General features: G+C 46.7%; 1 long non-coding RNA gene across 4 annotated transcripts in view; it reads left to right on the top strand.

The window, feature by feature from the left end:
* The window catches only part of LOC125327505, a 69537-nt gene that overhangs the window by 6771 nt on the left and 34905 nt on the right, over positions 1 to 27861 (top strand). For 3 of the 4 annotated variants that reach the window (XR_007204298.1, XR_007204295.1, XR_007204296.1), the window contains exon 2: positions 4524 to 4671. The exons of the other annotated variant lie outside the window; for it this stretch is intronic. This is a non-coding gene — a long non-coding RNA (uncharacterized LOC125327505). The remainder of the gene's footprint in view (positions 1 to 4523; positions 4672 to 27861) is intronic. 4 annotated transcript variants of the gene reach the window in all.

The raw sequence follows: 27861 nt of genomic DNA, 5'->3' as shown, positions 1-27861 counted from the left end.
AGCAGTGCCTTGTGAAATCTTCCACAGTGAAGTTTATTCAGGAGAAGATCATCTGAACCTAATTCAGTTTCTTGTTTTCAATTTGTTCAGGAGCTATTATTCTAAACTCTTCAATGTGGAAATAGTCATTGGGTCTTGCAGTGTTCTAACCTTGTCCTCTTCTTGCCTCTTTTAGTAACCTCATTTAATGAACTATGATTCTTGCTGGGGTATGTAATCACACCAGTGCTTATCCATGCCAATTCCCTCAACGTTCATGACAGAAACAATCTTCTTGTAGAGCCTCTACCCGCAGCCCAGCTTCCTCTCTCAGCTCTGTGGGCAGCTGGCATCCACTCTGCTCAAAAGCAGGAGGGACAGGAGCACAGCCATGCTCCACTTCCTTCCCCCTATTTTTGGGACTCGATGACTCTTGTGGGTCCTTTCCAACTCTGCACATTCTGGGTGAGGCAGCCTTTAAATTTCAAACACCCTGCACATATTCCTATTTTGATTTGTATGGCTCCTTCCTATGTTGGTCAGCCAGAACAAGCAGAACCCTAAGATGTACCATCTCCCAGCAGAGTTCTCCAGAGTAATCCAGAGTGTTACAAAGCTGTTCCTGCACAATACTGCAGGGCTTGCTATCAAACCCAACTTTAACCGGGCCTCCCCAAGTGTTACTTTTCTTTGAAGGCTGCTAAGCAGTAAAAAAGGACATCGAATTAATCATGTTGGTACAGGACTACCTAGACATGTGGAAAGTCTTCAGGTACTGCCTTGGTTGGTTTTGATCAGCACACAGTTCCATGCTGACCTCCTGAGCCACTTGTGCTCCTGCCCTCAGCCGCACCCCTCATTTGGGGCTCAGTTGTACCTCGATGTCTGAACAGGACTGATCTTGTGAGTTGGTACCAGCGTTTGTAATGCCTTCCAAAATAACTTACCCAATGTAGCCTGGTGGTTTTCAAGAACATTTTTTACTACAATCTGAAATGCAGCTCCAGTGCAGAGTTTGCTTCTAGTTTTATTCTGATATCTTTTTTTCTAGGGTAAGCCTCAGATAGCTTGTGGTTGATTGAGCATAAATGCCTTGGCCATATCAACACAGAGAAGTGCTGCTCCGATTTATTTATACTTTGATAACGAGTTTGGAATTGTTTTTAGCTCTCCATGGGGCCCTAATTGTAAGAATAGATGAAAATGCAAATGTTCCCATTCAAAACAGCAGTAAATATGTTTTTGACTTGTTAACTCGAATGGAACTTAATTATAGCAGACATGTATTTACTGCTGTCCTGGACTGAGGTCAGTGAGACCTGGCGCTGTTAAGTTTAGTTTTTGATTGGGTTGCTACAAAATGATTTATATAAGTGAAAGAAAAACTTGTTTTTGTCTGGAGTCCTAGGCCTGCTGATGCTCTGTGATTAGTATCTTGGGAGCGTAGTTTTCAGTACAGTCTACAGGATTTGATTATAAATCTTTGTCCTTGTACACTTCTTCAAACTACCCCGATAGGTATGAACTTCTGCTTATGCACACTCTCTGTTTGAGAGAGTTCATGACTGCTCTTAATTGATTGAATTTAAGTGAACGCTGGAGATGTGCCCCACATGCACCCAAGCTTTTTCAAAGTACAGGAATACTCCTGAACACATCTGGGACTTCACGGGCAAGAACCTGTGAAGTTCAGGTTCAGACCAAAATGCTTGGAAAGAGCAGACACTGGTTGAGAGCCCTGTAATAAATACTGGGGACAAACAGATTCCCAGTCAGAGCCTTGTGGGTTTCACTGGTAAAGGCTGTAGCTGTTCATCAGGCTGCTCCAATATGTAGGAATCCCACCTTGATTTGTGAAACAGAACATTTGCTTTCAGGAAAGGAAGCCTGTGAGGGGAAAGCAGAGTCTGGCTGTGCCCTTGATGAGGGAGCTGATCTTGTTACGCTGTGGTTTGTCCAGAGGAGCTCAAGCCTTGTTCTCCGAGGGTGGCATTTTCCTTATTTATTTGTTCCTTGTTTAGCCCTGCATTTTTACGTGCTGGCTGCAGGTCAGCCCCTGCTCAGCCAGCAGCTGCACTGGCCAATTCAGAGCCACTAAGCTCAACTAAAATGTTAGCTTGTCTCTTCGTCCCTAGGTTTCCCAGGATTTTCAGCAGTAAATCTGGAAAACGCATCTAATCCCGCTGAAGCATTCCCCAGCCTTTCTGACATGAAGGATTGTGTGGTGGCCGTTGTGATTTGTGTGCAGCAGTGGAGTCTCTGGGACACAGACCAGTGATTAGGAGCTGTGTGATTTGGGGGGGAAAGGGAGAGGCTGTTTGCTATTTCTGGGTTAAGGAAGGAAGGCAGTTAAACTTTATATTAATGAACTTAGAGGAAACAGACCCAAATCCAAAAATCCTGCCAAATATTAACTTTTTGTTGACGGTAGAATTTGTTCAGTTTATACACCTGCTATAGAAGTACTTTTTATCAGAAGCTGGCTCATTTCCAGAAATGAATGTAAGCCTCTGGCCAATAGTAGACAGAATAATAGAGAAACAAAAACAAAATCACAAGCAAGTCTGCCTGTAATGATTTATTCGCATTTTCACCCACATGGAAAGCAAATGTTTTGATTAATTTGCTGCAAGTTTACTTCTCTTGTTTTCCTTAACATTTTTCTTTATTATTGGATTTACATCTTAATACAAATAGTCTGCTATATATTTAGATATATTGTTTAGTTTATAACAGTATAATTGGAAAGGAAGATGAAATTGAAGATAGCTACTGAGATGCAGTAAATTAAAGTTTATCAGATTTGTTTTCAGATCCCTGCTGCCTCTTAACTATGAAACATGGAAAACCAAGATTTCATCTTAATTTTGGTTTCTTTGTCATAGAGATGGAGGTGCTTACAGTAAACTTAAAAAAAAAGAGAAAGGGAGAAATACTGGTGATTCCTTAAGATGGAAGGAAAGGAGATCTCTCCTGGTGTTGTACAATACCTTTCTGTCTATTGATATGGTACAGGATGGAAGAATTTGGCTCCAGAATGGTCTTGCCAAATAAACCCGAAGGGCATTTGTAGTGTTTGCTGTGACTCCTTGTGACATTGGACTCCCTTGCAGAGCTGGCGCAGAAAACTGGGAAGGTTCTGTGCAGAAGAAAATGGATAGATATTCCTTGCTAGGCTTTTTTAGTTCTTGTGTTCTGTACTGTTGGATCCACTTTGGGACACAGGAAGATCTTGAAGTGGTATTACCTGTGATCTTATGAGCTGTTTCCACAAAATCTTTACAGCTGTGTGTTTCCTATACCAGACTGAGCGCGTTGACCATCAGGTGCTTGCCTTTGGGAAGAGGCACAAGGCATCCAGGCTTACCTCTGCTGTCCAGGACAGGCTGAGCAATCCCCACCACCTGCTGCCATCCACCGGAAGTAGCTCTAATTTGTTTAAATGAATGGCGCATCTGACTCCCCTGTTTGCTGTTGGAAAAGCTGGATCCTATTTTCCATGGCTTCACCCCTCCTTCCACCCCCACTCTCTCCTCCTTCCCCCAGAGGAGGACAGCGCTGCCATACGGCATAGCAATCACTGCAAGTGGCCAGTTCAGGACAACTGGAAAGGAATTTGAGCCATTACTGGAATTCTAATCTCAGACTCTTCTAGAAAAGAGCTTAACAGCTTTTTGCTTGTCCTCTTGGGTCTGATGTTTGACAGGAAATGAGTTTGAAGGGTTCAGGAGCAGGTCACAGAACTCGCCTTGCTGCCAGCTGCTCTGCCGACCTTAACAGTGTGTTTGCAGAAATCTGATACACTTGCTTATTATTAAAGACTTTTCTCTGAGAAAAGTTACTTCCAAAGCCAGGTCCTACCAGACGTATTTCTAGAATATTGCATCCTCACCTCTCTGAATTCTTCTCCACTGACACTTGCTATGACCTAAGACTCCAGCCATGTGAAAAATGCTGTTTTGTAATTGGAGGCAGAGTGAACAATTGTGTTTGCAGGCATGTTTATGTTTGTCTTTTGCAGCACTTACTTTGTTTGTCCTTTATGTGCCCATCTGTGGGATCTCAAAGAAACTCAGCTAGTTTCCTGATCTTGCATAATTAATAAAATACCTCATATACTTCGTAACATACCTCAAATCTGGTCTCAAGAAAACAATTGTAATGGATGGGCTGACTGCTTCCTGTGTAGCAGCTGAGAAGCATATTCCCAAGCAAATTTAAAAATAAAGCAGCCTCCATGCTTTCTTGGAATCCTATTGGCAAGTCAGTGTTGTTCAGACTAGTACGAAGTTCAAACAGGCCATGGAGACTGATGGCATGTCCCTCTTTCTTCACTATGTTTCTGATTTAGCAATCACTTTCCAGATTAAAAATATCAGAGCAGACAGACCAGATCAGGACAGTGGGGAAGTTCAATAATGGGGCTGTGCTGGCAGGAATATTGCAAATAAAAAGTTATACCAGAAGTACTCTTGATCACCTGCTTTGAGAGTGCTGCATCTTCCCAAGAGAACAGTTCTGCAACTTTGTGTGTTTTCTTGTAGGAGGACATGCCTGGGGAATAATCTTTGCACAGAGTCTCTACTTCCAACCCAGCAGGCTTGGTTTTCCCCTCCTCTTCCTCCTGCCCAAGAAGGTTACACGTTCCTGCAAAAATACTTAAGGACATGTAACTAAAACAACCCAAAATAGGTAAGACTAACTGCCTATATCACTGCATTTTTTAGCCTCTTTTTATTTCTCTCTTATGTCTTCACTTCTGTAGGAATTTGGCTCCTCTGCAGCTTCTGCTGCTTTAATCTATTGGTCAGTTTGCACTTCAGTTCAGCCTTCTCAAATGTCTGCTGTCTCTCCAGAATCAGTGTGTCCTGGAAAATGAAATGTGTGCAAGTACACTGACAAAAACCAGACACATGGAATACACAAATGTACCATTATTTTGACTCCTTAGTTCAACTGGTGAAAAGTCTTCCAGAAATCTTGAACAATAACTGAAAATGGTCTTGGAAGATCAGAAGACCTATCATTCATGTATAACAACTACTTCTGCCCTAGTCATTTGTGGTTTCTGCCCCAGTTTGAAAATTATTTTGCAGGCCAGCCCACCATTAATGCAGAGCTAATAGTAAACCTCTGATTCAATGGTGTGATTGCCAGACTTGGTAGCCCTGAGCAAAAAGAAGATATACTGCTCCAGCACTACATATGTACAGCACTCTCCAGAATGGAAAAGCCAGGAATTAATAACAAGTAGGATTCTGACTCGAAATGTTTCTGGTTTCCTTGTCTTCCTTGGGGGCTCTTAAGAGTCCTGCTGCCTATCCTTACCTGCACTATTTAAGAGGAGCTACTTCTGTCTTAACAGGAGCTCTCACTTAAATAAAAAGAAAGGGTGGAAACACAGCAAAATTTTATATTATTTTCTAGTGCAGTGATTGCTGTGAGTATGGGTAAATAGAATGGGTCATGAATGCACAAATAATGCTAGTTGCAGGAGTTGAAACTTATGGTTCAGGACCTCCATCTCATAGGATACAGTCAGGGTTTTCTGGATAAGAGCTGAAAAGGGGCAGGGGGGAAGAAACCCACCGTGCTAAAGCAGCATCCACCACGCTAAAGCACCCATCAAAACTCCAACACTCTGGTCCTTTTCCAAGTTCATCCTTCCCTAAAAACACAGCCAGTTCCCTTGCTGGCAGTGGAGGAGATACAAGTGCACAGCTTTCCATAAGAGTACTTGGACTCAGAAACAGGGCAGAATCACCTTAGCAGGAACACTCTGTGCCCCTCCCTCCCTGCTCCCGGATGGGACAGCAGGCCATGGCTGCATCCCCCCTCAGGTTAAACCTCCACACTGCCAGCAGTATAAAGTGGCAGCTCAAACTCCCGTGGGATCCAAGCACTCACTTCCATGCCACAACTGAGCTTTCAGAGTAGAGGACATGTGGGCACAAAGAATCCAAAGAATCACTTGGGGTTTAGATATTTATGAGCTTCTATCCTTTTCTGTGGTATAACAGTAGTTTGGGATGCTGTCAGTGCATCAGGAGAGGTGTGTTTAGGACATGCAAGATGAGAAGGTTTTGGGCAGTGTGGGTAGGGATTAGGCACCCTGATAGTGGAGTAAGTGTACACATGACATGCCTCAAGAAACCAGCTCTGTTAGTTGTTTTTCTGGAGGAGATGAAACCTGAGACCAACCTTAGCAGCAGGAGTCAGTGCTAACTTTAGAGTCAGAACAGAACATGAATTTTTCTGGGTTTTTTTCTTTTTTAATTGCTGAAATATACCTTGTTGAGATAGGCATAATTAAATTATTTCCTTCCATAAGCATCACTGTTTCTAAGACCTGTTTTGAGTACAGACATAGGAGGCAGTTTGTGCTCCACATACATTATGAACGTTTTAGGTTATGAAGAAATGAACATGTCTGTTAGTTCAGCAATGATGGAGATGTACAATATCTCTGTCATAGGACTGGCTATATCTGAAAGACCATCTGTTCCAAAGAGGATAAATGTTTATTTTCCAAAATAACAAAATCTTCAAAATTATCTTAATTAATTTTGATAACAACAAGAATTTAATTCAGTCCTGGAAAGGTTAAAGCCAGGAATGTTTGTCGAGGACCTTCAGAACACAGGCAGCTACTGACCCAGTGAAGTCACCTGCATGAACTGCTGCACATTTCTTCACTGTGCACACTGTATCTCTGGGGGATTCTTTTGCTTATGTTTTTGTGAGTTTGTTTTCTTAAAGAAGAACATTCCCTTTTACCATAATGGAAGCTGAGAAACCAGTATTTTTCTTGACTCGGCCTTTGTTTCAGAAGGTTTGTATCAGGAAAAAAACCCGACAAAACAAACCAAAAACATTACCCAAAAGATAATGTTTGCAAGAACCATTAGTTTTCCCCTTCTGGACAGAGGCCTGAAAAAAAACTTGCTTGTAAAGGCAGAATTTCAGGGGAAACTCCAACTTAAAGAGTCATCATTGACTCACAAGCCAAACAACTGTAAATGTTGAATTAAGAGCAGTTTAAGTCAAATCTGCACATGGATTCTCCTATTTTTGTCATGTGCTATCAGCTTTTCACATTTGCAGGTTTTCCTCACTGTTTTAAAGGAAATAACACAAAATTTCAAGGAAAGAATGAGCCTGACTGCACACAGTGAAAGTTCAAATGTGCAGGTTCACTGGGCTGGAGAGAAGGAGCAGAAAGCAGCACTATTTTCTTTTATCACCTCTGATCATCCTGGGCATGTCAACAGTAAATGGGTGGAAAAAATGTTGAAAACAAATGTTGTTTTCCTAAATTGATGCTTTTCACAGCAATTCACTTTTGAGTGCTGTGGCTAGATGCATTGAGTTTCAACTGCCTCGTGGGGTCTGTGATTACCTTAAGAGAAAGTGCTAATTAAATATATTTTTCTGAAACAAACTTGATCCTTCCTGCACAGCCGCTTTAGGAATCATCTCATGCGGCCTGATCGAAAAAGTCCAGTGGACCTGGAGTGGGATTCATTTAATTGACTTCAATAAGCTCTGGATCAGACTCATGGGGAATGAAGAATGATTTTCCCCTAATCTCTTAAATTCTTCTCCTCTCCCGTTCCAAAGCAATTACAAAACTGGTGAAATGGAAGGAATGATTTCTCTCGGTCTCGTGTTCTTCATCAATCTCCAGGTTTATTTTAGGCTATAAATTGCCCTAATCATGGATGCTTTCTTGTTTTTGTCTTACAGTGTTTAGCTGCAGAAGGCCATGTTTACTGTCTTTCTGCAGCTGCTGTTGTGCTGAGATTGTTTATCTGCATAGTGCCTGTCTGCTGTGGCTTTTTAGGTATTTCACAATCTGAGAAGCTCCAAACTCTTCAGTAGTTGATAAGAGAACTGAAGCATAATGTTCTCAGAAACAAAGTCTATCAGACTGAAAATGCTGGTTTTTTTTTTTTCTCCTTTTGCAAAAGCATCACTGAGGGCCAGCATAATAAAAGCCATTTTTTGTGTCTGTGCTCTCTTGTGGTGCTGCATATACCACTTCATTGCTGCCAGAGCACAGCTGTGTGTAGCCAACATTCTGCTGAAGGGTTTGTATGAGGCTGGTAACAAGATACCCACAATGGTTTTGTAGAGTTGACTTGTACATCCACAAACATTGTGCAGGGAATGCTGCCATTCTGCAGCCAGAGAAGATCTCTTAGCTGCAGATCACCACAACCATCCAGTGTTGCAGTGTGACTAAAGAAGTATTGGGCTCTTGAGCCAGGCTTCCCCAGATGCGTTGCCACTGCTGTGTATAAAATCCTGGGACTTTACATACTGTGTGTTGTGGCATCCAACTGGAAGAAGATGGAATTTTGAGGCTTGGAGTGAAATTTAAATTCTCATGATTCTTCTTATCCTCACATCCATCTTGTTTTTTGCAACCCAGCCAGCACCAGTTTAAAAACATTGGCAAGCATCGAGATGTTCGTGGTGATGAATATAAACAGGCTGTTGCAAGCATGTCTGAAGACATGCAAAGTTGTCAGGACCAGGACAATAAGGGCAGCCAAGGAGGAGTCTGGCACCAGGCATGTGGGATGTCACCCCTGCCCCTACCAGACAGCCTTGCTCTGTGGAGCGTGGTCTGCCTGGACTCTACCTGGTGACTGGCAGCAGGTTAGTTTTGTAGATCTGGGACTGCAAACGGGTAAAATCCCTGGTGACCAAAGCCCTCTACAGGGCTGAACAATCCACAATTGGTACTTGCAAGTCTGTGCATTTGGGAGCCCCCAGGTGGTTTGATTTGCATGGTTCTGTTGCTTATGCTTGGAGCCTCTGGAACAATTCCATAAAGAAGGGTCCACAAAGCCTGCCCAGCTGAAGGTTCACCTGTATTAAGGCACGAGGGTCTTGAAAAGCCCCTTGTATCAGGATTCCCACAACCACGCTTGCGACTCTTGGCCTTGCAGCCTCTGGCGCTGCAGAGGAGACACACAATTGTGTCCCTGTTGTCTCCATGTCAGGCACATCACCACCGAGCTCCAGTGTGACTGCAGGAGCTCTTCTGCACAACTTGTCATGAAAGGAAGGGCTGCAGCCTCATGGGACAGGCGGGGGGAAGAGGCTGATAACCTTGAAGGCAGACTTGCCCTTATTCCAACCACTAAACAAATGCTGCCAAGGCTGGGCTGTAGTCATCCATGCTCCTGCTTTGAGGATTAGGACTGCTTATGGAAAAATGTATGTTGTGCTTTGTTTGGAACTCATCCCACATGTTAAGGTTGTGATGTATAGCCCCCATTCTCCCCTGAAGTGTGTGGCTGGAGTGGTGAACATGCAGAAATGCTTTATATGGGGGAGAGTTCAGGCTTTGTACCAAAAGAGGAGATTTCTAACAATAAACACATTTTGTGTGGGAGTGTGGTGAGTTGTTTGTTTGCTTGATTGTTCACAGGTTTTTAAAACAATTTTTGGTGAAAGAGCTTAAGTATGTGTCCTCAGTGCACACTGGTCATTGAATGCTTGAGATAAGCTGTCCTACTGGTAGGATTCAGGAAAAGGGGCTCTCCCAGTGCTCAGAATAGTTTTCGCCATCACTTCATGCAGAAATGAATGCTGATGGGTGTGGTGTGCCCCAGAAAACGTGGTTGCAGAAGCAGGGCCTTGCAGAGGATGACAGCAGTCTGGCATTTGTGGTGACTCTTAGAGCCTGAGTCCCTGTCTGGGTCAAGCAGTCTGACTCTTCAACCTCTGCAGCAGCTGCATCTGCAAGGCCACTTCTCTGTCCCCTGTTTTTGCTTCAGGAACCCTTTCCTCCACTGCTCTGTCTCTTTATTTGCCTCCTGGGATGCCCTTGCAAGCATTTTGAGCATTTTGAACATGTCGTCATCTCTGGAGCTCTTCTTTTTCCTACGTAGATTGGACAAGTATTTGCTTAACGACAATAGCAGCCCTGTCCTTAGTTGCCATGAGTTGTCAGCTGTTGGGGGGAAGGAGAAAATAAGTTATTGTAAGAATGATTCTTTCATGCCAACTGGAACAAAGAACTTGGGTTGCTCCCCCTTCCCCCTTTGTTTTAGCTTTCTGGTTCTTCCCAGTCTTGGAGACAGCAAGGCATTTTCAAAATGCTTTTGCCTTTAAAGAAAGAGGGGCATTGGTCTACCTTGAGGAGAGGAGTTTAGTAAAATTCAGTGCAAATCAGATTAATGTCTGCATCTGTTCTTACAGAGCTTGTTGTGGCAAAGGAGAAACAATTTTGCCTGCAGAGTGGTGCTTGTTTGCACATTGGTACTGGCTGTCCTCACTTAAGCAGGTATCTCTTTTCCAAAAGGCATCGGACAAACAGAGCTTTTGCACCGGAGTGAAAGGACACCACTGGCTCAGAATGGTACTGCCTGCCATGAGTCACTTCGAGAGAACTGCACTGCTGTGCAATTCTCTTCCCTAAACTAGATTTCCTTAAGGTTACTCCTATTGTTTGGTTCTCTTACCTTTCCCAACAACTACAGTCAGCACGAATTGCACAACAGTTAATTGACCCAGCAGCCCAGAAAGAGGTATGCGAAACCCTACTCGTGCCTTGAATCATTTGTATTTTTGCAAACTCTGGCTGGTTTTCTTCTGATCCTCAGCTGCTGCTTTGCCACTGCAGTTAGAGCTTGTTTCTTTGCTTGGTTACTGCAGTGCTGCAACCTTCGTTTAGGTGGCCATGGAGGGTGGGCGACAGAGGAAGTGTTAAAAGGAGGGTGGTGTAAGCAGCTGGATCGCACTGGATGTGAGCAAGTGAAGGGGTCATTCTCATCGTAAGGAGGAATCCAGAGAACCTGTACTTTTTCCAGCCTGGCCTCTAGTTGGAGCAAGTTAGAGATACCACCTTTAGTTAAAACAGAGGGTGGGGATGGTGTAGATGAATACCCTTGTAGGCTACCTGCCACCAGGATGCCTTAATGATACAGCTGGTAAGGCAAGAGGAGCTCTGACACAGTAGAAACATTCTCACCTTCAGCTCTGTGTGCATCCTGTTCCACTGATCAGCCCCTCTACCCCGGCTGAACGTATTGAGCCTGGGGGTTTCACTGTTACATTGGTCCTGTTTGGCTCCCTAATCACCTGCAGCAGGGACAGATTTCTTCTGTGGCACCCGCAAAGGGCTGTGATGTGATGGGTTTTACTGGAGGTATATCCCAGTTCAGGGAGCAGGAAGGTTTGGGTTTCTGTGAGCACATGGGTCACCTGGGGCTCTGTTTTGTCCTGCTGGCACTGTCCTCAGGGTATCTGCTTTTGTGCATTTTTTCCTCACAGTGGCTGGTGCCTGGCAAAAACCACTCAGGTTTTTGGGGTGGGAACCCGCCTCCAGCTTCACTGCAAGAAAACTGAACTCCCATCTCCTTCTGCACAACTGCTAGAAGGCTCATCAGTAGCAGCAACAAAATTTGAATTCACAAACAGCTTTTGGGTGTTTGATGTATTTGTTATATATCTTTGGTGTTTGTTTTTATCTAAAGAGAAAGTGCATGGTAAGTTACAACTACAGGTTAAGTCCTAACAGATGATACAATGTAGGTCATATGATAGAATGTTGATCAAATCCAGGCATGGGGCTATGCTGAGGATTTGTCAGAGGCTCATCATAGTTTAGATTATATCCACTATAGGTTTAGGTCTGATTCCTAAAACTGTAGCTCGTACATGTCATCCTTTCCCTCCTAGAAGCCTCATTAAATGTATATTTTAGTAAATTGCTTTATGTTTCTGATACAGTTGACTGACCCCTAGTGCTTAATGGAATTTAACAGGAGTGCTGGAGCTGCAGTGGGTGATGGATATCATCAAAGTGTAGGACAGCTTGTGAACTGCATCATATGTGAACTCAAAATGTGTGCACATATGAGGCACAAATGGACTCCAGCAATAAAAATAGCTCCCTAGTGCCATATGAGTTAGTATGTCACAAGAGCATTAATCAATAGGTTTACTCCAGGAATTATTCTGAGGCTGAAGGGCAATCCAATCATCAGCAGAAGGATATTGGTGCTGCCAGAAACAAAGCTGCAAACGGCATAGGAATTTGAGAAAATGCAGTCAGTGCTGTATTTGTAATGGATTTACATATCTGTGTAACTGCAGAGTGAATTAATTTTATTCCCACTGCTTAAAATACAAGGAAATCTGGGAAGATAGTATTTTCCACTGATGGTGATAATAAATGTGATCTGTATTAAGCAGTTAAAAATTATTTGAGCCAAAATTCTGTAAAAATTGACAAGTAATGTATGGGCAGTTTTTCCTGAAAACTGGCAAGAAAGTGAGCTCAAGGAGTGTTGATGGAAATCTGCATGTTTATCTATGCTTCTAATGCTGTTGGAAAAAGCCAAGAGGCTTTATACTGGCTTATGCAAAAATATGTAAAATGATGAAACCCTACAGGAAACTGAAATTATTTCCCCACCACCTTTATGTTGCTCAATGCAGCTGCTGTGCCACCCACCTTATTACTGGGGCCAAGGGGCACTGCTGCTTTGTCACCCCCGGGTTCCTCTGTGCCAGGGCAGAGCCAGGGGGGCTCTGGTTGCCTCTGCTGTGCACTGCCAGCTCCTGGCACCTGGGAATACCTCCTCAAGGGCTCTCTGGATGCTTTTGAGTCGGGACACAGAGATATTTCTTCCAGACTCCTGTGGGAAATTTTGGTATGTCCAAAACAAGGTATTTTTCTCTCGTTGTTTGAGAGGGGAAGCTTTCAAAACCTTGTGTGTATTTATGTAGATATATAAACAAAAGTATCTCTTAATATAGATATATATTTAGAGCTATACGCATCTGTAAAATAAAGATATCTCTGACCATACATATTTAAAGATGAGACTGAGGCCAAATCTACCTTTTAAGCCCCAGATTGCCCTTGTCCCTTTGCAGTCAGCAGACGGGCAGCAGAGCCAGCTGCACAGATAAGAGCCAGTCCCCCTTCGGCAGGGTGATTAAACCCTCCTGATATGAACTCCCACCTACTCCAAGCACTTCTGCTCCAGATCTGAGCCTGGTGGCACAGGCCAGTTTGTAGCACCAGTGCAGATAGCTGAACCATTCCAGCAATCACAGCTGAGCCCTGGAAAATGGAAGGGGTGAGTCACATGAAGGAGATGAAAGCCAACACTAAGTGCTGTGATTACTCTATCAAAACGAGTGCTATAAACACGCAGTTAAAAAAAAATACCCCCAGCTAAACAATGCCATCAGGTGACATTAACTGGTGACACTTTCTAATCTGGGATTCTGAACTAGCTGCTTTGTGTAAGCTTTGCTTTGCTTCGCTTTGCAGCAAATGGGAGCAGAGGAATAGCTGCACTCGCCACACTGGGCCCACTGAGGTTCAGAGCCCAAAAGAGGGTGGTTTTGGGACCTTGATGGGCTCGTTGCTGTGCTGCTTGGGACGGTAGCTTGAAACTTTTTAGTGCATTTCTGCACACACACTGCATGCCCATGGCTTGACCCATGCTGTGGCTATAACAGGCAAAGCTACACTTGGGCAAATTCAGGGGCCTGCCACGGTTTGGGTCAGCACCCGTGGCTCGCACAGTTGCAGCCACTACACAGCCAAAAAGCCCAGTTACTGCAGTGCTTTGATGGGTGGAGGAAAGCCACTCCTTTGCTGTGGTGGCTGCACTTGCAGCTGCTGTGTGGCTCTCCTGGCAGCTTCTGCAGCTGGAGCCCTCCTCTGCAGGAAAAGCCTCTGTTCGTAACCAGAGACACCGGCTGTTCCTTTCAAAGAGCTCCAGAAGATGAAAGGAGAGGTTTTTCTCACACCACTGACTCTCTTCATGAGACCAGGAGAGTTAAACCCTAAAAAGCCCTTTTAAATGTCAGGATGATGTAAGGTACCTGTGTCCCACCCTTCGTGGGTGTTCTTGGCTCCACTGTCCTTGACCCCAGTAATTTCAGTACTATTTGTTTTGAGTAATTTTGGTTTTGCTGCTGCATGTCCCTGTGAATAAGAAACAATGTTTCTATTGGCAGCAGTCAGTTCTCCATCCACCCATGTCTCCTCCTCAAGTATGATAAAAGTGCAGAACAGACTCTCAGTCTCTGACCTTTCCAGTGAGTGTGCACTTTGTCACCCAAGAGGACCGAGAGCGTCATTCCATCCTTTGACTGTTTATGTGTCCATGCCAATGGCAGAAGGCACAAGCTTTGTGTCTAGGCTTTGAAGGTACCCCAGGATCTGGATTTGGAGGTTCGGTTGATGCCACTTGTAAATCCAGCTCCAACTTCTGTAACTTGAGAGCTGACTGTGTGAAGTCACTGGGAGCTCTGCCATGCTTGTTTGGGCATGACAGCTTCACACTCATAATTTCCTGGGTTTGAGATTCAGTGTTTCTATCCCAACCAACTTTAAGTTGGGAGAAGCGGATTATTAATAAGGTTAGCTCTCCAGGGCTTGGTGTTTTTTCTTTGCATGTTGCCATTTCTGGGAACTCCGCACTGCAAAGCTTTGGACCAAAGGTCTTCTCAGGTTTTAAAAAGCTAGAAGGGTTCCTGCAAGTCTGTGGGAGGCATCTTTCTGGCATCCTCATGTGCTTGGCTGCAGTCTTCAAGACTCCAGGGAAATGAGTGAGAATCCAGCCTTCTGCATGCAGTGTCAGAATGCCTGCTAGCTTTAAAGTTAAGAGGTTTTTAAATGGCTAAAATGTTTTCTGCTTAAGAAGAATGAATCTCCCAAGAAGTACATCTGCTGCAAATGAGAGGACTGCACTTCCCATAAGCTTCTACAATGTTTGATGGAAGCTCCCTGCTAGGTCTGTAAGCACACCCTATCAAGTTCTGAGTTACAGAAAATATCTCTGAGTTCAGATTTCAAGACCATTTGTTCACTATAATTTGTTTACGCTTCACTGAAATGTTGGATTGCTAAATTCATAACATCTGCTGACGCCACTGACTGCAAAAGGTAGAAGCTGTCACTTACTAAGACTGTGAATAGACATGTTGGGAATAGACGTTACTCAAAACAAATAGACTTTTTGGGATGCCTAGTTTATTATTCTTTAGTACTGCTAAACCGACATGGTTTTTATCTTGCAACGTTCCTAGAACCAAAATCAGGACCAGCCCTTGCATCCCCCTCACTCCACCATGGCCTAGAAAGGGAAGTGTAGTGCTACTGTTCATAGGGGAGCACAGCTCTGTGCACTAAAGGGGACTAAATGTCCTTCTGGGACTGGGTGTCTGCCCCATGGCATCTTCAATTCCAAGCTCTGGTTTCCTTTTCCTAGATGGGATACTCCCACTCCATGCTGGAGTAGCTGCTTCTTGGTGCATGACTGTAGCAAGATAATTATCTTGTATTGTGAGATTCTTGCTTGGGCTGTGTCCTGAACATAAATTATTATTGTTCCAGAACACAAAAGTATGTATGAAGTTTATACCTACACAGTGTATGTAAAAAATATATGTACCTGACCAGAAAAGTACTGATGCTGTTTGCAAGGGAAGTGTAGTGAGGCTGGAGGGATTGCTTTGTTGTTGTATGCTTACCTGGGTCTTGTTTCCTTTTTTTTCCTCCCCTTAAGAAAGGCAATTAGAGCCTACACTAGAGAAAAGAACCCTCTGAACTTCTTGTCAGGGTCACATAGTGGTTACATGATAAAAAAGGAATGTATATCCTTGAGCAGACTGTGACTTGCTTGACCTGATGAAATGTTAGGGCCTGTGATCCCATGGGAATTAGACAAATTCTGAAGTGGGGTTTGGACTTTTTCCTATGCATCCGCATTACTTTGGTCAGATGCTCCCTTCACGTGCTGTTGCTTCGATGTGATCCTGCACAAATCCCTAAATTTCTCCAGTTCTTCAATCTTCCGCTCAGTGAAATACAGAAGATGTTCATTTACTCCTGCCTGGCAGGATTAACGTGTGGCTGGTTTGTACGGTGTGGTGTGATGCCCTGATGAAGACTATCATGTAAACTCTGATAGTGCAGCATGCCCACACTGAAAAGCATACAGACTGGAGAGTTAGACATACTTTCTTCTCACTTGCAGAGAAGACAAGTCTTTCAACATGTTTTGTTTTCAAATTTTGATCTTTAACCTTGATACTTATGATGGTTGGAAAAGAGAGAGGGTTGGCAAGTGTCTTTCTGGTAGAGATTAACCAGACCAAGAGCAGTGGAGCAGCTGGGGGGGATCCCAGCTCTTTCCTGCACAGCACACCTAACCCAAGAGTAAAGCCTGTGTCATGTCAACAAGAAAAGATTTGCCTCCACTTGGCAACAAGTCTGTAACACTAAATTTGCTTTCTTGCTGTTCTTTCTCTCAGTACTGCTGGTATTTTCTTCGCCTTCCCATGACAGCTCTCTTCTCCAGGCACAAGGGGGGTGACCACTGTGTTCTCTTAACAAACTGGAGATGAGGAAGTGATGCTAAAAGTTCATCCTTTAACAGCACTTAAGAATCTTTCTTTACCCCCTGGTGAGAGGGGAGAAAATGATGGGGAGACATTTTGGGGTTTTGTTTTGACCTTGATTTGCCAAGGTGTAGAAACTACATGAAGCAGCCCAGGGTTTTAGTATCATTTGTTCTGTCCTCTGGTTTCGTCATTTTGGAAATGTAAACAATGCACAGAGTATCTTGTTGCAACATCTTCCAATAAGAGCAGCATAAAATCGCCCTGGCTACGTGACTCTCTTAGATCCCTGCTGCCCGTAATATTCCTTCTGATGAAGTAATTCAAAAGTATATGTCCAAATCGAGAGATTCTTCATCTCTCCCGATGCCATAGTGGCATCTACCGTAGAAAAGACTAAGCCTTGGCCCCCTTTCTGCAGTGGTCACCTGCACTCCTGCAGCTGGAATGTCAGTACAGTATTTTGAAAGCAGCTGATACCTTTGTAACACTGGGGGAAGGGCTGCTCTGCTCCTTGGCTTGCCCCAGGATAGAGGCAGGGTGCACAGGCAGGGTCCATCCCTCCCGAGCTGGCTCCTGGATGTGCAGAGGAATGCTCCCCAGGCACGTTGTGAATTATTCACACCTACATCCCCCAAAGGCTCTTTTTTGGTGAGGTTTTGCATGTGTCTGAGCAATTTCCTGGGCAAAGCCCTTCAACTGTAAATCTGGTATGTTTGCTTTGTACCAGCAGTGCTACAGTCATAAACAAGTGACAGGTCTCACAATTAATGCCATCACATGACTGTCCTCCTTCAGTCTAAAATAAGTAATTCCACGGTCTTGTGAGGGCGACTGTGAGGAAAGATATTCTGAAATACTAAGTACTTGAGGGGATTAGCAAAAAATGCAAACGTTTGTCTTTCAGGTTAATAGCCCGTGTGGATGCTGTCATTCTGCCCCTGGGAACCTGTGGGTTGGCATCAACGCTGTCTCTGAGCATGTTGAGAGAAGTTAAAGTATTATTAATATGGGCCACATTCCATGGATGTGCAGCTCCGAGGTGCTGAGGACACCCTTGTTAAAATCTTGGCAGATCATCACAAGCATCTTCAGTGCTTTTGGCCTGAGGGAGGTGTTCCTTTATGAGCTGCATTAGTCAGGAAAAAAAGGGGAAGGTTTCAAAACAAAACCAAAGTTCAAACTTGGGAAAAAAAACCCCAAAACTTTTTAAACTAGGATATTATTCTGGGGCATGTAGTTGCAGGCATGTGCAGAGGCACAGTGAGTGTTGAGGAAGGTGTAAGGTTTGCTGAGAAGGGAGTTCTCGAGCTTCCTGCATGGTTGACAAGTACTGACTCCTCTGTTAAAGACCTGCTCTCTGCCAGGAAGTTTTCCAGCTGAAGTGGACATGTTCCTACCACTGAGATGAAACAGCTTACTGAACTTCAATGAACTTGCAGAAAGTATCTGAAATTTTTTTGCTCTAAAAACCTTTTCACCATGCAAGTAAATGGAATGCGTAGGACTTACGACTAATGGTGAGAAACTTCAGAGCAAAATGAGGGCATCACACCGTCAAAAGTCACAAGTCTGTTCCTTAGCACCTGGCCTGCCCAGAAGGCTGCTCAGGGGGCATCCTCTTTCCTCTTTGGTTGCAGCTGCATGAGGAACCTGCTGAGAAGTGTTCATGTAACGGGTACCAGTGCTGCCTACGCTTCAGTGGGGAGCCTCAGAGGCTGGGTGAACACAACAGGAGCAGCGTCCTATGCAGTCCTACCCTGCCAGTCCCCCTCCTGCCAGCACAGGTTAAACATTCATACAGGTGGATGTTAATCCTCTGGAAAGAGAACAGGCAGGACAGCAATTTAAAAACATTGTCCTGTTACACTAAAACTTTATCTCTATTGTGTATTTGTTTTGAGCAAGAGTGATAGAGGCTGGTTTAAATAAGAGCGTGCTTTAAGTTCCTCTGTGCTTTGTAATAAGTGTTTTCAGCCCCTGCTCTCGTGTACAGAAAGAGAAGTCCAAATAAAATGTAATTATAGCATGGAGTTAGCTTTTCTCCCCACTTCAAAGCTTGGAATCTGGTTGTTTTTACAGTTTGTAAAAACTCATGACGTTGTCAGGCTTGGTGAAGCAATAGCCACTTCAGTGTAGCTGAGGACCTTCATTCCCCACTCTTTTCTTCAGAGGAGGGAATTCCTGACTCCTGTCAGGACTGTAAAGGCTCAAGTGGTCCCTAGAGCGGCCACCAGTTCAGGCAGGGCTGAAGTTTGAATATTGCTGCAGGTTTTATGCCAAAACTTCCCGGTGGTGCCTGGGACAGCAGCTGAACCTGTGGCTCTGCTCTGTGTTGGTGACAGCCCTGCTTCAAGCAGGAGGCTGGGCTCAGTGACACCCACTGGACCTGTGTTTTGTGGTAGCTCATGGAGGTGACTCTGAGGTCCAGCAAAATGCAAAGCCAAGCAGGCAGGGTGCAGAAACAGAAGGAATAATTACAACAGCATCAGGCCACAAAGGGGTGCTGAGGGGTGGCACTTGGGTTCACGTGCCTGTACAAATGCTGGGGTTTGCCTGCTTCCGCCATGTTAAGCTGGAAGTTAAAAAGATGTAATGCTCCATCTCAAGAGATATCCAGCCTCCTTGAAATATTTATAGCAGTTAAAGTTTCTCTGTTCAGAACAAGCCAAAAATATTGGTGTGCTTTGGATGAGTGCGTCCCTATTCATATTTCAAAAAATGCCTACCTCATAAATGACCTTCTGCAGGCTGCTAGGAAGTGCCAGACAAGGTCCTTTATACATTTGTCTAAATTACATATTATATATATGTAATAGAAATGCATTGCTGATGTTGTATCTGCCATCTGACTTTGAAAAAACTCAGCACAAACAGAGGAGAAAATGTTTCCTATTTTAAATCTCTTTGATTACTCGCCTGTGAACAGTTTATGAATCCAGTTGGCCTGCTGTAAATCTGGGAGGGATTCTTTGGACAAAGTACCTAGTGTATTTTGTACTGTTATAGCTGAAAACAAGACATCTTTTAAATTATCCACTTTGAAAAGATGTCCGCTGGCTAAATTCAGCAAAATTTTACATGCATGCTGGGAGGTGTTAAGAGTGGCCTGAAAACATTATTTGCTCTCAAGAGAAAACTTTCATCAGGGTAAAGGGAAATTATTTGGGATTTATATTGAACTGTTAGTTATTTCTGGAGGGCAGATAGTGGGGAAAAATCAATTCTGCCCCACAGCCTATATTGGTGAGTAGGGGTTGGTCATGCTCAGCTCACTGCACAGAAAAGAGGAACTACAGAACAAGGTGTCTCGGTTTTGAAAGACAGGTGTCTGCTAAGGAAGGCAGAGGCCCCCCTTGAAGTGGCAGATATAACCCCTTTTCCCTCCAAGTTATTATATTTTGAAATCAAGAGCCTTTAGGCGAAGATGTGGGAAATAGGAATAACAGTTCTTTACTATATATATATATATGTATATAACCAGTCAAACAAAACAACAACAACTATGGCAGTAACAGCAATCACAAACCCAGTGCCAGCCTTCTCGGCTGTCAGGCCCTTTCCCCTCGGGTGCAGTTCCGCTCGCAGCCGGCAGGGGCGCTGGCGGCTCCCGGTGAGCAGGGCAGGTGCGATGGTTCCCCCGCGGCTGCAGGGGGCGCTCCGGAGCGAGCTCGGGAAACCCGCGGCTCTGGTGCCCTGGGATCCCGGGAAGGGATGGAACAAAGGCTTCACAAACCCCTGGGCAACCGATCCCGGACTCTCAGGAACAGCAGGCTGGAATGGCAGGGACGAACGCAAATCCCGGGTGGCAGACGAGATGTATCCAGATGGGAGAACCCCACGGAGGCCCAGGCAGGCAGGGTGAGCAGGGCTACAGCGTAGCGAAAGCTCGAAGCAGCAGTGGAGCAGGACAGCCACAGCCCGGTCTCCAGCAGGGCAGGGAAAAGCGGCTTTTGGGGTACCGGCGTTGCTTCCAGCAAGAAGAAAGAACGGCCAAAAAGAAAGTAGCAGCAGCTCCTTTCTCTGCAGCTTCTCTCTCCCGACGCTCAGAGCGAACTGTCCCCACACCCAGGTGTAGACAAAAGAGTAGCCAGGCCCGCCCCACTCCCCTTTTTGTCTTTCTTAAGTACAGCTATTTGTCCCCTAGCAACATGCATATGGGAGAAAATTCCTTTAACAGGAAAACCTAAGACTAAACTAAAACCCCAACATTATCCACCCCGAATTTTTTCCCATACTAACATGTTACATGAAACTTAACTTTTTTTTTAACTATATAAATCTATGCATTACCCAAATTATATACAAATATACATGCTGATATTGATACAAGTGCAGAGCCATGGGTAGTTCACCCTAAAACAAGGTCCTCTTGAGGTAAGCATCGGGTCTCTCCATCCTTTTGCATCACCCACCAGGTGCAACCTGGTCCCTGAGCAAAAACAACCCCACGGATGGGTTTGTCTTTGCTCAAGGCAGACTTTACCCAAACAGTTTTTCCAAGCATACCTCTCATGTGCACCACTGGAACCTTATCTCCATCTGTTGTTTGTAGGGGTTCGGATTGGGCAGGGCCTGCTCGGCTGGTGGAACCTCGAGTGTTAACTAACCAGGTGGCTCTTGCTAAATGTATCTCCCAGTTTTTGAAAGTCCCCCCACCCAGTGCCTTCAAGGTGGTTTTAAGCAGTCCATTACACCGCTCAACCTTCCCAGCTGCTGGTGCATGGTAAGGGATGTGGTACACCCACTCTATGCCATGTTCTCTAGCCCAGGTGTTTATAAGGCTGTTCTTGAAATGAGTCCCATTGTCAGACTCGATTCTCTCAGGGGTGCCATGCCTCCAAAGGACTTGCTTTTCCAGGCCCAGGATGGTGTTCCGGGCAGTAGCATGAGGCACAGGGTAGGTCTCCAGCCACCCAGTGGTGGCTTCTACCATTGTGAGCACATAGCGCTTGCCTTGGCGGGTTTGAGGCAGTGTGATGTAATCAATCTGCCAGGCCTCCCCATACTTGTATTTGGACCATCGCCCGCCGTACCACAGAGGCTTCACCCGCTTGGCCTGCTTGATCGCAGCGCATGTCTCACAGTCATGGATAACCTGGGAGATACTGTCCATGGTTAGATCCACCCCTCGGTCTCGTGCCCACTTATAGGTGGCATCTCTGCCCTGATGACCTGAGGCATCATGGGCCCATCGAGCTAGGAACAGTTCTCCTTTATGTTGCCAATCCAAGTCTATCTGGGACACCTCTATTTTCGCAGCCTGATCTACCTGTTTGTTGTTACGATGTTCTTCATTAGCCCGGCTTTTGGGGATGTGAGCATCTACATGACGGATCTTCACGGATAGCTTCTCTACCCGAGTGGCAATGTCTTTCCACTCTTCAGCAGCCCAGATTGGTTTTCCTCTGCGCTGCCAGTTTGCCGCCTTCCACCTTTCCAGCCAACCCCACAGAGCATTGGCTACCATCCATGAATCGGTGTAGAGGTAGAGCTTTGGCCACTTCTCTCTTTCAGCTATGTCCAGAGCTAATTGGACAGCTTTGAGCTCAGCAAATTGGCTCGATCCACCTTCTCCTTCAGTGGCCTGTGCAACTTGTCGTGTGGGGCTCCATACAGCGGCTTTCCATTTCCGGCTAGCGCCTACAATTCGGCAGGAACCATCAGTGAAGAGGGCGTATTGTCTTTCACTCTCTGGTAGCTCGTTATATGGTGGGGCTTCTTCGGCACGTGTCACCTGCTCCTCTTCTTCTTCAGAAGATAACCCAAAAGTCTCACCTTCTGGCCAGTTTGTAATTATTTCCAAGATCCCAGGGCGACTTGGGTTTCCAATTCGGGCGCGCTGCGTGATGAGGGCAATCCATTTGCTCCAAGTAGCGTCGGTGGCGTGATGCGTGGAGGGAACCTTTCCTTTGAACATCCACCCCAGCACCGGTAGTCGGGGTGCCAGGAGGAGTTGTGCCTCAGTGCCGATTACTTCTGAGGCAGCCTGGACTCCTTCATAAGCTGCCAGGATTTCCTTCTCGGTGGGAGTGTAGTTGGCTTCAGATCCTCTGTAGCTTCGGCTCCAGAATCCCAGTGGTCGGCCCCGAGTCTCACCAGGCACCTTCTGCCAGAGGCTCCAGGACAGACCATTGTTCCCGGCTGCAGAGTAGAGCACGTTCTTCACCTCTGGTCCTGTCCTGACTGGGCCAAGGGCTACGGCGTGAGCAATTTCCTGTTTGATCTGGGCGAAGGCTTGCTGCTGTTCAGGGCCCCAGTGGAAATCATTCTTCTTGCGGGTAACCAGGTAGAGAGGACTCACGATCTGGCTGTACTCGGGAATGTGCATCCTCCAGAAACCTATAGCACCTAGGAAAGCTTGTGTTTCCTTCTTGTTGGTCGGCGGAGACATTGCTGTGATCTTATTGATGACCTCAGTGGGAATCTGACGTCGTCCATCTTGCCACTTTACTCCCAGGAACTGGATCTCTCGGGCAGGTCCCTTGACCTTGCTCTTCTTGATGGCAAAACCAGCTTGCAGGAGAATTTGAATTATTCTCTCTCCTTTCTCAAACACTTCGGTTGCGGTGTTCCCCCACACAATGATGTCATCAATGTACTGCAGATGTTCTGGAGCCTCACTCTTTTCTAGTGCAGTCTGGATCAGTCCATGACAGATGGTGGGACTGTGCTTCCACCCCTGGGGCAGTCGGTTCCAGGTGTACTGCACGCCCCTCCAGGTGAAGGCAAACTGAGGCCTGCACTCTGCTGCCAGAGGAATGGAGAAGAATGCATTGGCAACGTCAATAGTGGCGTACCACTTTGCTGCTTTGGACTCCAGCTCGTACTGGAGCTCCAACATGTCTGGCACGGCAGCGCTCAGCGGTGGAGTCACTTCATTCAGGGCACGATAGTCCACAGTCAATCTCCATTCCCCGTCAGACTTGCGCACAGGCCAGATGGGGCTGTTGAAGGGTGAGTGGGTCTTGCTGACCACCCCTTGACTCTCCAGCTCGCGGATCATCTTGTGGATGGGGATCACAGCATCTCGATTTGTCCGATACTGCCGGCGGTGCACTGTCGAGGTGGCAATTGGCACTCGTTGCTCTTCCACTTTCAGGAGCCCAACTGCAGAAGGATTCTCAGATAGTCCAGGCAGGGTGTTCAATTGCCTAATGCCCTCTGCCTCCACAGCAGCAATCCCAAATGCCCACCTGAGTCCTTTTGGGTCTTTGTAGTAGCCATTCCGGAGGAAGTCTATGCCCAGAATACACGGGGCCTCTGGGCCGGTCACAATCGGATGCTTTTGCCACTCCTTCCCAGTCAGGCTCACCTCAGCTTCCAAAAGGGTCAACTGCTGTGATCCCCCGGTCACCCCAGCGATGGATACAGGTTCTGCCCCCACATGTCCCGATGGCATTAAAGTACATTGTGCCCCAGTATCAACCAATGCATCATATTTTTGTGGCTCTGATGTGCCAGGCCATCGGATCCACACCGTCCAGAAAACTCGGTTCTCCCGTGCCTCTTCCTGGCTAGAGGCAGGGCCCCTCTAGCCCTGGTTATCATTCTTTCCCTGGGCGTACATGCTCGAGGTACCTTCAAGGGGATCCGACATATCATCCTCCCTTCTGTAATGCCTGGCAGCTCGGTCACGGGAGGCTGAGGCTACCTTCACCTTAGCGGAACCCCCTCGGTTAGTGCCTCCCTCCTTGAGTTCACGCACCCGCGCTGCCAGGGCAGAGGTGGGTTTCCCATCCCACCTTCTCATGTCTTCCCCATGCTCACACAGGAAAAACCACAGCTCAGCTCGTGAGGTGTACCCTCTCTCTCTAGCAGGGGGACGACGGGCTCTGACTTGGGGGCCTGTGACTCGCACTGGTGCCACACTGACCCTCCTCATCTCCTCCCTCATCTCCTCCATCTTCTCCTTCATCTCCTCTTTGAGGTCCTGGACCACAGCAGAGACATGAGCTTTCAGCGGGCCATTGATCATGCTGTCATAATGCCTGAGCCTGTTGGCAACAGAGCCCACTGTTTCTCGGGTATTGTCAGCATCAATCGTTGCAATGAAGGTGGTGTATTGCGATGGCCCTAGCCTTGCCAGGTTCCACATCATCTGTCCTGTGCACCTGACCTTATCGGGGTCATTATCATGCTGTCCATCCTTCCCAAAGAGTACCTCTAATATTGCCACCTCTCTTAGCTGTTGGATCCCTTGCTCGAGTGTCTTCCACTGCATTCTATGATGATACTCCTGCATTCTTTCTTTGTGAATGAACCTTTCTCTCACACTCATTAAGAGCCGCTCCCAGAGAGAGAGAGGCCCTGGCTCCCTCACAAATATCTGGTCCACACCTGGGTCCTGGGTCAACGATCCCAGATACCTTGCCTCACCACTATCCAGTTGCACACTTGTGCCCATAAGGTCCCAAACCCGAAGCAGCCAGGTGGTATAAGGCTCACGCCCCCTTCGCACAATGTCGTTTCGCATAGCACGGAGACTGTCGTGCGACAGGGACTCAGTAATGATTTCTGGCTCTGGCTCTCCTGCTGGTTGTGAGGGCCCTGGTTGCCCATCATCATTAACTGGTCGTACTGATTTGGTCTTATACTTCCTCCTTTGCACAGGGGCGACTGCTGCTGGCTGTGGTTGTCCTTGTGGTTCAGCTGAAGCCTGGACGGTTGTAACATCCGTGGGTTCCACTGCTGCACCATCGGACTCACCCTCTTTGGGGCAGGAAGAGGGTTTTTCACTAGCTGAGGAGGTGTATTCCCTTAGCAATTGGCATATCTCCTGGCGCACCTGGCCCATCTCCTGGCACATCCCCTGGCGCACCTGACCCATCTCTTGGCACATCTCCTGCATCCCTTTTGCCAGTACCCCCACCCAGTTTGGGTAGTCCATTTCTGAGGTGGACTGTTGGGCAGTATCAGTCTGTGGGGCGGGATCTCTAGTGTCTGGGGCTGTGGCAGGCTCTGGCTCTGGGGTAGGATCTCTAGTGTCTGGGGCCGTGTCAGGTTCTGGGGTAGGATCTCTAGTGTCTGGGGCCGTGTCAGGCTCTGGAGCAGGATCAGGCTCTGGGGTAGGAACTCTACTCTCTGGGGCCATGTCAGGTTCTGGGGCAGGATCTCTAGTCTCTGGGGCTGGTGTCCGGGTAGATATCCAAGCCAATCTCAACTTATCCTTGAATGCTAAATAGAGTAGGCCTATCAGCAGCAGGTGGTTAGTATTCAGAGGGAATTTAAACCCTTCGAAAATTGATGGGGTGGGCCCAAAGAACTGGTTGAGGGGTTGGGAGAAAACTTCCCCTGGTGTCATTTCCTCACAGAAGGTACCATTGTTAACATAACCCCAAAAACATGTGCTCAGTGTGTGATAGCTGTTTATCCATGTGCCCACATTCCGGAGGAAGTTAAAAACCCATGAATTCCTCACCTTCTCGACCCATAACGCAAGCTGGATAACAGCAATGGTAGCCTTAGTCAGAGGACCCATATTCAAGTAAGGAGCTGCAAAGGGGAAGAATATAGCCACGGCTACATGCCACCCAAACCAGGGTAAACTAGACCACATAGTGCTGCCTAACAAGGTTCCAATATCCAGCACACAAAATAAAGTTATCGAGGAACTGTTATTCCTTTTTCACCTCTATCTCTTAATGCCCTCAGGCCCCACGTTGGGCGCCAAGATCTGTCTCGGTTTTGAAAGACAGGTGTCTGCTAAGGAAGGCAGAGGCCCCCCTTGAAGTGGCAGATATAACCCCTTTTCCCTCCAAGTTATTATATTTTGAAATCAAGAGCCTTTAGGCGAAGATGTGGGAAATAGGAATAACAGTTCTTTACTATATATATATATATGTATATAACCAGTCAAACAAAACAACAACAACTATGGCAGTAACAGCAATCACAAACCCAGTGCCAGCCTTCTCGGCTGTCAGGCCCTTTCCCCTCGGGTGCAGTTCCGCTCGCAGCCGGCAGGGGCGCTGGCGGCTCCCGGTGAGCAGGGCAGGTGCGATGGTTCCCCCGCGGCTGCAGGGGGCGCTCCGGAGCGAGCTCGGGAAACCCGCGGCTCTGGTGCCCTGGGATCCCGGGAAGGGATGGAACAAAGGCTTCACAAACCCCTGGGCAACCGATCCCGGACTCTCAGGAACAGCAGGCTGGAATGGCAGGGACGAACGCAAATCCCGGGTGGCAGACGAGATGTATCCAGATGGGAGAACCCCACGGAGGCCCAGGCAGGCAGGGTGAGCAGGGCTACAGCGTAGCGAAAGCTCGAAGCAGCAGTGGAGCAGGACAGCCACAGCCCGGTCTCCAGCAGGGCAGGGAAAAGCGGCTTTTGGGGTACCGGCGTTGCTTCCAGCAAGAAGAAAGAACGGCCAAAAAGAAAGTAGCAGCAGCTCCTTTCTCTGCAGCTTCTCTCTCCCGACGCTCAGAGCGAACTGTCCCCACACCCAGGTGTAGACAAAAGAGTAGCCAGGCCCGCCCCACTCCCCTTTTTGTCTTTCTTAAGTACAGCTATTTGTCCCCTAGCAACATGCATATGGGAGAAAATTCCTTTAACAGGAAAACCTAAGACTAAACTAAAACCCCAACACAAGGGCTCCCCTGTTCTCTCTGATGCATTTGCAGGGGAACTTGGTGATTCACCACGTGAAGACTGAAAAGCTTGGTCATCACCCCCATTCTCTTCCCTGGGCCTCCAGATGGATATAATGCTGTGCTCCCAACCATTGTCCAGCACCCCCCAAAGATCGTGGGCCTGAGGGAAGGTAGGAGCTCCCCTGCATAGGAAGCAGTGCCACATTTGCAGCTTTCCAGCCTGCTGGAGCAGTTGGTGGCAGCACAAGGGTGTCCCCAGCAGCTGTGCTGGGCTGCAAGCCACCACTTTGGCAGGGCAGGAAGCCACAGCTCAGCCAAGCCCAGCAGAGGGGAAGATCCAGCCCTGGGGAGGGAGGATGATGGTGCGCTGGGGTAGCAGGAAGGGATGTGCAAGGAGCAGTTGTCCGACCAAGGCAGTGTCCCACAGGAAACCTAGGGCACACTCAAAGTGGATTTGCTCAGCCTCTGCCACAGGCAGGCCCAGGGACCTCGCTGTGTCCCCTGGGACCCTGCTGAGACAGTGGAACGGATATTCAGGGCTATGCTGGAGCAGAGCTAAGCCCAACAACACACAGCTGTTTGAGCATCGTAGAAAGTCTAACTACGGAGAGGAATTTTTCCTTGTTGATTTGTATGATTTTCTTTGGAGAGTGATGGTCCTTTGGGCTCTCTGCTTTTTCACTCATCTGTTTAAAAAGCCCCATTTTGGGACATCCCAATTCTTTCAGCCAAGAAAAGCTGGATTCTGCTCCTGGCTTGCTCAGAAATGGTTGCTCAAGAGCAAAATGAAGCATTCCTGTCAGGAATTGGATGCACAACATGCAGTGTGCTCCTGGGGTCAGAGGAATAGGTCTCAGGCTCGCAGAGAAATCCTCCTCATGGCAGTGCATTACGTCAGTGCAGAAAGGG

This window comes from Corvus hawaiiensis, chromosome 6 (genome assembly GCF_020740725.1).
Source record: "Corvus hawaiiensis isolate bCorHaw1 chromosome 6, bCorHaw1.pri.cur, whole genome shotgun sequence".
Lineage (NCBI taxonomy): Eukaryota > Metazoa > Chordata > Aves > Passeriformes > Corvidae > Corvus > Corvus hawaiiensis.
This window is presented reverse-complemented; position numbering and strand designations above follow the sequence as displayed.